Consider the following 10,690-nt stretch of genomic DNA (forward strand, 5'->3'; position numbering starts at 1 on the left):
CCTTTTGCGTGTACCGCGAAAGAGCATAAGGGAATTCAGACCATTCCAAGTTTCTGCGCTCCTGCACTCCATCTCCCCTCTGGACAGAATGCAAAAGTTGTTTAATTCTCTTTGTCCTCACCTAGATATATTCGAAAATTCTCTCCCTTCCTTTATATTGGATGTCCGTGACGTTCCACTTTGAGCACTCTTTTTCTCATACATAACTTCCCCTTTCATGCATTTTGTCTTTACTACACTTGTGCGTTTGCACCGGTATTATATTGTTTTTCTCTCCTTAATTGTTCATCACGTGTACTTGTTTTCATTAATATTATTTCTTTAATACTGTATACTCACGCCTGATTGTCTGTAACGCGTTCACTAATTACGTTTCTTATTGTGTATGATTGTATTTCTAGCTTGTATTTCAGAGGTTTCATATTCGTTCATATTAGTATTGGCTTTATTCTTGTTTGTATTTTGCTATATGCTGTACTTGGCTGTTATCGGTCGTTCATTCTCTTTGTTTATTGTTTCATTAGTTATTTATATGTCTGTTGCATGTTCTAGCTGTTTTCATTTACCGCTGTTCTCGCTGTTTTCTTGTTTTCGCTTTTTTGCTTCATGCTTGCTGTCACGCCTAGTTTATATGTCTTTTTTTTTTCTATCGCCTTGACTGCTGCATTACCTCCCCTGAGTGTCTTCTTTTGTAGTGAAATAAATTTACATTTTGTGCGTGTGAATGGTGTACCAGCACCAAGACCTTTGGGTTGTTCCTGGGCACCGAAAATAAAGATTGATTGATTGATTGATTGATTGATTGATTGATTATTATTATTATTATTATTATTATTATTATTATTATTATTATTATTATTATTATTATTATATTATTATTATTATTATTATTATTATTATTATTATTATTATTATTATTATTATTATTATTATTATTATTATTATTATTATTATTCCTTCCCTTACGGCGCGGTTCAGGTGTCCGCGGATATGTGAGATACTGCGCCATTTCCATTCCCCAAAAAAGCAATTTGCAATTTTTTTTCAATAACACAACTGCATGGATACTGGCGGTGATCCTATTCGATATACATATGATATAAAATGAAAGAGAGAGTAACAAGCACAATTATTCTAGAATTCGAACTCAAAACCTTTCATATGCGACCCGAGCGCTCACTGGACTAAGTCACCCCTTTATTTTTTCCCATGCATGCAGTATTTCCAACAGTAGAAAATATTCTTCGTTCATAATTTCCTGACAAAAAAAGTTTTCAGAAAGCATGATCAAAGCTTTCAAAAAGCTCTGCCCGAAAACCTCTGTCTGGGAATAAAATGTATTGAATTGAACCAGATTAAAGACAAAAGCAACCTCAAAGTAATAAAGATCCAAGCAAGAAAGCACTAGAAGGGAGGCAAACCGAGGTCATTTCAAACTGATCGCATTTTGAGCAGGTGCCGCACAAAAAATTTCGGGTTCTCTCTGACAAAATTCCCAGATTGCTCGCGAGAGGACACATGAATTTGTGAGGTCATCACAAGCTGCCCACGAGACTGACATAAAACTGCCCTCATAGGCAGGTGGCAGTTAAATTAATGATTGGTCAAGAGAAGTCACGTGACCTTGCAAAGTCATCACAACCTGTCCACCATGGCACGTGGCAACTTGGCCACTTGGTTGTAAACCTGGGGCATCCGTAATGAAACTAACGAAAATAAATTCAATGCAACTGGCACCCGCACAGCGTGGCGCTGTGCATGAGCCAAACGGGAGCTCGGGAAGAGGAACCTGGCTCTTACAAGCCCCACAGGTAGCTGGCGTATCGCTGCACCACTGCCCCGGTTGCAGAATGCGATTGAGATATGAGGACCACGTGACCACCAGTCGACCAAATATACGCCACCGCCAAATCTCAAAATCTTAGTACTCCTAAAATTTGGAAGACGGCCCGCCCCCACAAATTCCAAAGGAGCTCCAAACTTTTGGACGTGAAGCCACCCCAGAAAATGGATTAAGGTGGTTCATAGGGATTGGTGGAAGGATTTAGGTGTATTAGGGAGTGGGATTAGTATAATCTCTCATCATAATTCAATTAAAGGTACTCGAATATTATAGAAGAGGATGAATAACACATACTATATAACAGCAATGAAACTGGTTCCGGCCGATGTTTGCGAGGAAAATCGCTTAAAAGAACACTAGACACTCGTCGTAGACACTATAGTAGGCAACCTAAATGCTTTCAATTATTTTTTTCAGAATGTCGTCCAAACCACCATTTTTTTTTAGTGCTGAAGATCTGATCCACCGCTGCAAGGCGGTGCGCTCATTTATATTAAATAATACGCCGAGTTTCGAAAAATACGGCTCATTATGCAGTAAGGCCCTCTTAACACGACTTTCGTACGCTGCTATGCTGTGGTTAAATGAATTTAATTAAAGCATCGACCACTCACAGGGCCGGTGGAAAGGCCCTTCTAGCATAAAATTTACAAAATGCTGTCAACTTGATTTTTATCTTCCCGCACTCCACATTGACTGATGAGTAACTGAATGTTCGGGATGCTCAGAAAGAAAACTTCTAGGATTCATTTCCTTCTATTTCCCGCTTGTAAGCAAGAGTCTGCTTTAACTTTAGCGCAGTGCTCTTAATTTCTTTGATCTTCATTTTTTTTCTACAGTAGCTTCAACTAAGACATGAACTTTTTGTACAAATAAGTCTGAGAAGAAAGGTTTATTCTTCACCGTGTAGTTTAATGACGAGGGATAACATCACACGAAATACTCCGAGGAGCGGCCCTTGTTTCAATTTGTCTAGGAATCATTCTTGCTTCGCTATCTAGCCTTGACGACGGAGGCGCTCAAGGAATTAAGGCTGGGGCCAGAGGAACTGATCTGAAACTAAATTCAACTTAGCTCATCAAGCTGCTAGTCTCTGAGAAATGAAAGAAAACAAGCAAACTGAATAATTGAAAAACTGAAACTTGAGCTTCGGTCTTTGTTTCTTTTCTCCTAACTTATGTGGAAGCGTAGAATTTGTAGCTTGAAAGATGGTATTCCGGGAAAATGTATTTTCTTTCAGGAAACTCCCCTAGTTTAGTTCAGAAATCAAGAATAACTAAAAAGAAACGTAAATGTACGCCTCCAAATTGCTACCGCCCATAAGGAGGGCAGATTCCAAAACTTTATTTTTTTTCTTTTAGGGACCTCGGGAGGGGGCCTAAACTATAAGACGTCCTCAAACATAGATCGTACTTTCGTCGTGGTGGAAACTACTCTGATGACGGCAGATTGGAGGCGCCATCTAGCTTCGCGGGTAAACATGCCCGAAAGTACCCACAAGCGATAAAAGCAATCAAGCTCGGGCAACTGCCTCAGTTCCATGGACCTTCCAAGGACAGCGAACTCACACCGCCAGTCTGGGGACCCTCGTCGGTACTCCTAGGCAGCCAGAAGAACGAAACGTGGTTACAAAAGTGGCCCAGGCTGGCGGAATAAACAGCACGGACGCAGGCAGCCGCGCGAAGCCTATTTTTATACAGCACGGCCACAAGCTCTATTTGTATAACGGACTGCAGATAGACGGCTAGATACACAAAACTGCCGAGGGCGACCGACGATACTAGCGGTGCAGGATAAGCACCGCGTCGCGGAAGAAATCACTAGGAAAACAGCGACAGATGTTTTTGTTCGCGGTCGTTGTTGGCACAGCGACATCACCAATCCAATAACAGCGGCTGAGGGCTAGATCGAAAAGCTTGCGCTGAATAGCCTAGCGCCCACTTTGCCGTAATGGCTTTCGCCTCCTTGAGAGGAGGCATTGCCTTTCGAATGACACGAAGCAAAGAAAGTGTAATTCGCCGGGATCCAAATTACGACTATTTTGTTCTTTTAATTGTTCAGTAGCCATTCTATTTTTGTGTGTGTGTGTGTGTGTGTGTGTGCGGGGGGGGGGGGGGGGGGCAATGTTATGCTGCATCAGTAGCGTTGGAAGCGCAGATTTCTAACGAGGCTCTTCGCCGTTTCAAGCGCTGCTCGAAACGGAAACAAGCCCTTGTTCACTAGTTTGTTAAAAGGCTTAATTTGCATTCTTAATTCTTTCGTAAGGTGTTCGGTACTCGCTGCCCGCCGAACTAATACGTTTAAAATAGCGGTTTGTAGAATTTTGGGTTGACTGAAATTTCCTTTTCATGTTGTGTTCTGTTGAGCTTTAAGGCACATAAGCAATGAGGCTATCATTCGCCAATCACTAGGTTTTAATAAATAGTCTGTTATTTCACTACAATTTTTGCAATCTACACTTTTCAAGACATTTGCTTCTTTTAAACATCGAAAAATTCAGGAGAAATCATCAAGGCCATTTTCACCTAGGAGCAATGTAGGATGGTCTGGCATTTGTTGCCTGTGAAACACAGCAAAATGTTTTCTTTTCTTTAGTGTTTCCAGTTTCCTACACGAAAATAAACTTGATTTACTGTTATCTCACCTCTCCATTGTTCACATAGTGGGTTGTCTTGTTTTGTCAGAATCAACTTTTGTAAGGCGTGTGTTTCTTATACGCATACAGCTGAGAATCACTTTGTTGAAACGTTCCTGCTATGCGCAAGAGTTCTGTTCCCCTAAAACTGGCTTTACCAAGTGTAGTTCCTTAGCTACTTCGTTGTTCCAAGCGGCCTGCAATTTTTTCTTGATTTGCAATATACTAATTTCGGGCAATTCTTAAAAGGCATATTTCACAAGAAAGAGAGCGCACAAGTCTGCTCTCTCCATGCTTTTTATAACCAGATTGTTAAATATTTTGCTCAGCATGTTGCTACAGCTAACATTTGAACAGTGAGTCTTGGAAGGTAATGTATTCGGAAGTTTTTTTTCATATTGCTTGGTTTGTTTCATCAAAAAAGAAAAGCTGGACTCACTCCTGCAGTAACTGAACAAAAGGGTATGAAATTAACTGCAAACAAAACACTTGTTTAGTTGGTTATGGCCTAATCATCCAATGAAGAGAAATTAAGCGTTTTTCTCGAAAGTTGCGATGCAAATACGAGCTAAAAGCAATTTCTGGGCAGACACACATGTTCAGGCCTGGTCTATATTTACGTAATAACGTGAGGATATATGTTATCACGTGTGGGCTCATTCGAGTGTGTAAACCGCATCACGTTTTTAGCAACTTTTGTAGTGTAGGTAGAAGAGCCTGCTAGCCACTGTACGCGGTCAGCGTCCCAGTCAATTTTGTATGGAGCATAATTGATCACCGCATGAAATTTTATGCTTCTTCTGAAAGCACTAATCTCGCTCTACTAGAGCACACTATACGGACTTTTTTTTGTACGCGGCAGTTTTTACGTTTTCAAAGGAAATCCAAAGGCTAGTTAATTCAAAGATGTATTAAAGAATATTTTTTTCCTGGTAAGAAGACTGAGCCAAGCCCTGGTTATTTGATAATCGATGGGATAGGGCATGACAAACATATTTAACTAAGCAGTTTTCGAGAATTGTGTTCAATTTCGTAAAATTTTGCTCTAGCTTTAAAATTTCAAAAGCGCCGAAAAGAACGCTAATCATTTTTTCTTAAGCTCGTGTCTCCACTCAGTAACCTCTGAGTTGCAGTGCTGCCGTTGGTATGAAAACTTTGTTTGCGGAGCCAGGTCAAAAGATGAATAACAAAGCTTAATCATAACCTTTCTCGAGATAACAAGTGAAAAACCTTGGAAAATAAATAATTCAGTCGTACCAGCTGCGTAGCTTTACATCACGTGTGGCCGACAACTTCCTTAACAAGCTCAAACCATTCCAGTCGCGCGCATAGCCTTTATGGGAAAACCTGTCAACGTCGCTTGCGTTGAAAACTCGCCCAGCATCCCTTGGGAAGTGTTCATAAGCACAACCACCTGAGCACCGGGAAGAGAGTAACATTCGGCAAAGAATCGGATCGAAATTCCATTTGTCGCGAAAGAAATGCGTCGGAGAAAACTTGCCTCCGTATAACCGGCAGCGTGTATGACGAGCGCAGGTGGCTGTGATTTGGCCGAAGCCAGCGTTCACCTTCAACATTCGAGGGAAACGCTTGGAGGATGAGGGGCATATTCGGCGACTAGGCTTCAGAGGGAGGTTAGAAACCTTTAAGCGTTGCGAAAATGCGGCATTAGGAGATGCTGCCCGTATGCAAGGTGTTTCGCCTAAGACTTCACATATGCTTTTTAATAGGCTTTTTTGAGTTAGAACAGCACTTTTTTCGGCAAAGCATTGACAGCGGTGAAGTACACCATACTACAGCTAAAACGTCCTAACTAGAAGGATGGTCAACTAATATAGAATAAGTAACTAATTATTACTGTTATTCTCTTTAATTATTGAGAGACGTATAGCCTACCGCAAGTAATGTTCATATCCGTTTTTAGAATTTTAGAAACGCGGTCACCCTCGGCGCTTTGCCCCAAAAGGTTCTGCCTACATCGCACAAAAATACATGCTCAGAAGCTTGCAGACAAAGCGACCTTTCCAGTGCACGTAACTCGTCGAAAAAGCCAAAATTTGTTGGGCCACAGCACCGGGGGTAATCGCGTTTTCTAAACTCTAAAAATGATCTCGATATTGCTCACGGTGGGATATATGCCTCTCATTAATTGAGGAGCTTACCAGTTATAGTTAAACCGTTAACTATTCAATATTAGTTAACCATATCGTGCTAGTTAGCACTTCTTATCTACATTCTGATGTACCACACCACTGACAGTGACTTGCCGAAAGAAAGCGCTGTTCTAACTTAAAACAACTGTTTTGAAAATTGTGTGAAGTTTACGGTGAAACATCCTGCATATGGCGCAGCTTGCATGTTGAGACAGGGTCTCCGATAACGGAAACTCACCGGTTGGGTTTAGCGACGGGCAAAAGCAGAGATGTGGTTATATTGACCCAGAAGATTTATTTTCTCTCTATTTTCGAATGCATTAGACCAAGTTCTTCATTTAACCATCGGAGTGCATCAGCCATCCATGCACTACAGCAACAAGCAGCCGGAGGCTCCAGTCCATATCACGAATTTTCAGTACGAATGTGTTATTCGAACACCTCAGCGCATTATCTAAATATTAATCTACATATTGCCGTGAGCGTACTAAGCTCGCAGCCTTACATTTGTTTAGCGTTAATGTGAAACCTGCTAGAAAGAGCTCAGAGAGGGTGCTTTCATACTGAAACTAAGAAAGCGTTCGTCCAACTCCAATCTTTTTGACATACATGACGGAAGCAATCAGCCACCGAAACCAAGGATCATATGGTTTTTAACTTGTGGTGTCAATTAATTCGAGAATAATAGTGTAAACATTCAATGACTTAAAGATAACCGATAAGAAATCAGAAGAAAAAACAACCACATGCCTCCGGTGGGATCCGAATCCACGACCTCCGAATTTCGCGTCTGGTGCTCTACCAATTGACCTAGAGCGACGGCTGACCAATTATCTGCTTTCGGGGGTATTTATGTGCAGTGTAAGCGAACCTTGAGAGTGTTCACCAGCGCCTTCCTCATCCATAGCGGCCGATGTAGTACGTGCTGTATTACCGCGAGTGCCATGTAGGAACGTGATCGAACGGCGAGGCCAGAAGCAGCACGAGAACCCTCTTATGCTGCCTATGGCATCATAGCTGCCTGATTCGAGGCCCTCGTAAAATCATTAAGCCTACAAGTGAAGAGAAAAGAGGTGCTCGTTATCACATGCATGACAGAAGCCAACAGCTACCGAAACCAAGCAGTATAGGAAACTTTTTTTAATTTGTGGTGTCAGTTAATTTAAGGCATACAAGGCACTTTTTGCCTACTTGAGAGCGAGTGGATTGAGTGACAAATTGTGACAGCGTTGTGCGTGTGTGTGTTATGCCTTTTTTCCCTTCTTTCTTCCTCCTTTTCAGATTCAGATTCAGATTTATTTCAACAACACTTGGTTGCCGAGGAGGCGAACAAAAAGGCAATCAAAAGTTGCCTGACGAAGCGTCCGCCCCCTTTACACTCTACAACTGAGCAGTGGGCAGGTTTAACCTAATCCCTCTTTAACCTAGTCCCCTAATCCCTCTTCCCCAGTGCAGGGTAGCCAACCGGAACCCCTTTCTGGTTAACATCCCTGCCTTTCCCTCCTCCTCTTTATCTATATATCTATCAGAGGTCGTGGGCTCGGATCCCACGGGCAGCATGTGGTTGTCTTTCCTTCTGCTTTCTTATCAATTGTCTTCATGTGGTTGGATGTTTACACTATTAATCTCCAATTAATAACACAGCAAGTTGGAAAACAAAAAGCTTCCCTTATGCTGCTTGGTTTCGCTGACTGTTGGCTCACTCATTTTTTCTTCCCTTGTACGCTGAATTCTTTTTGAGCGTGTCCTAAAGATATTTACCCTTCATCATGGCCAGGAATGCGCTGCACGCTCACATGACTAAAGTTCGTTCACTGGTGACTTTACTCGTTGTTCCTTCGTTCGAACCGAAGGCTACTAGGGCAGATGAGAAGCAAATATGAATTATGAGTAAGCATGTTTGAATAATTGCCACAGCTAATGAAAGCGTCCACATATTACTGCGGTCAGATAAACTTCACAAGAACTCCCATGAGTAATCACAATGGTTACTGATTGCCGAAAGTCTTCGTTTGCTACGTGTGCGATTCAATTTTTCACTTAGTTCGCCCCACCGCGCTTCAGCGAAGTGATATTTTATTGCATGAATTCCCTAAAGAGCCCCTTATCAGGTCTCAAAATTGAAGTTATAGAAGCTAAGTGCCTAGGTTGTGAAGTTCCGATCGTCTCTGCAAAATGCTAGAGCCGTGCGCGCCTTGTAAGACGAAGGAAATTGAAATCAAACCCGTTCGCGCTCTCATTTTACAAACCCTAGCTCCCCATCCTCCACGACGGTAACCAAGACTTCTCTTTGACGCTTAAGCGACTGCACCTCATTGGAGCGTCATTCTGGTTGCTATAAAGTGACGTACCGTCTACTAGCGGCTCTCGGGGTTATCGCAGCTCCGTTCATTATAGCGTTTTGGGGCTAAAAAAACCTAGACCTTAATGTATAGGCGTGCTCTATTTATAATACGGCTTCGTATGGGCCTTGATCTTCCTTTCGTTTCTTATTCACCTTGTTCAGTCCTTGGTATTCCAAAGCGAACGTGGGGGCACCACCTCGTCAGAAAGCGGTCACGAGCGTTTCTGTGCCCGTGTCCTCCAATACTTGCAAGCATATTTCAGGCATATCGGCGTCGCCGAGAAGCGAAAAGAAAAACAACAAAAATCTACTGAGAATGTTTTCTACTACATCATTCGCATCAGTGCGAAAGCAAGGCAGGCCTCCCTCTTAGAACAGACACTAGTTGATTTTTCTAATCCCTGAACCACTTAATTAGTGCCACGTAGAAGAAGACGACAAGCAGTAAGAGACGTGGTGCGGAGCACTCGCTTTAAGCTAGCTTCTCGGATATGCACTAGACGATGTTGCTAGACACTGAACCACTGAATTAGTGCTTTCGAACTAAAACACCTGACGAGGCTGTGCCATGACACACACATGCAACATACTCAGCGCGTGCTTCTGAAAACACGAGAAATTAGGGTATCTCACTTGTAAAGGCTGGCCCCGGACAGGTGAGACAAAGAGACTTAAAGACAGAAGTCCGGCGAAATAGCTTGAGTGAGACTGTTTTAACTCAGTTGTTAAGAGAACCGCTGCATTCAACTCGCGAGAAATGGCCAGAATATCTTCTTTTAATCACTGTAACCGCTCGCGTGTGCCGTTTTCTGTGGTATGCGAAAGTTTGATTGCTGAAATCAATCCAGAAGTAGTACATTTTAAAAATTGTTTCGTTAACCGCGACGGCTGTGCATTGCTGAGAAATCTTCGAAAAATTGACGCTAATGCCTGTTCTAGTTTGAAGACTAGATGCTTACTAACTATGGTCCACGAGATTTCATCCCGGCTGCTTTAGTCAATTTTGACGTTGTTTATTTTGTAGCCCTTACAATACTCTGCTCTATCTGATGAAATTCTTTTTGATTTTGATGAATTACGCATTTTTTGTGCACGACTTTCTTTACACTTTTGACATTTCTATGCCAAATGCACTTGCAATTGGTAACCAGGTGTGTGAAGTGGTTAGAGATTATGTCTACTTCTGGCAGGTAGTGAGCGTAGATCCGAATCACAACAGCGAAATAACTATGATGATAAGAATGGGGTGCAGCACATTTGGCAGGTTGAATCAGCTCATGAATGCCAGTTTACCAATATCCCTCAGGTGAAAAGTATGAACAGCTGTATCTTACCGGTACTCACCTATGGGGCAGAAACATGCAAGCTAACGAAAATGGTTCAGCTTAATTTCAGGACAACGCAGCGAGCTATGGAAATAAAAATGACAGGTGTAACATTAAGAGACAGCAGGAGAGCAGAGTGGGTGAGGGAACAAACTCGGGTTAATGACATCCTAGTAGAAATCCAGAGGAAGAAATGCGCTTGGCCAGGGCGTGTAAAGCGAAGGCAAGACAACCGCCGGTCATTAAGGGTAACGGACTGGATTCGAAAAGTAGGAAAGCGTAGCGAGGCGCGGCAGAAAGTTAGGTGGGCGGATGAGATTAAGAAGTTTGTAGGCATAGGGAGGACGCAGCTGGCAAAGGACAGGGTTAACTGGAGAGACATGAGAGAGG

Source organism: Amblyomma americanum, chromosome 6 (genome assembly GCF_052857255.1).
Source record: "Amblyomma americanum isolate KBUSLIRL-KWMA chromosome 6, ASM5285725v1, whole genome shotgun sequence".
In the NCBI taxonomy this organism is placed as follows: domain Eukaryota; kingdom Metazoa; phylum Arthropoda; class Arachnida; order Ixodida; family Ixodidae; genus Amblyomma; species Amblyomma americanum.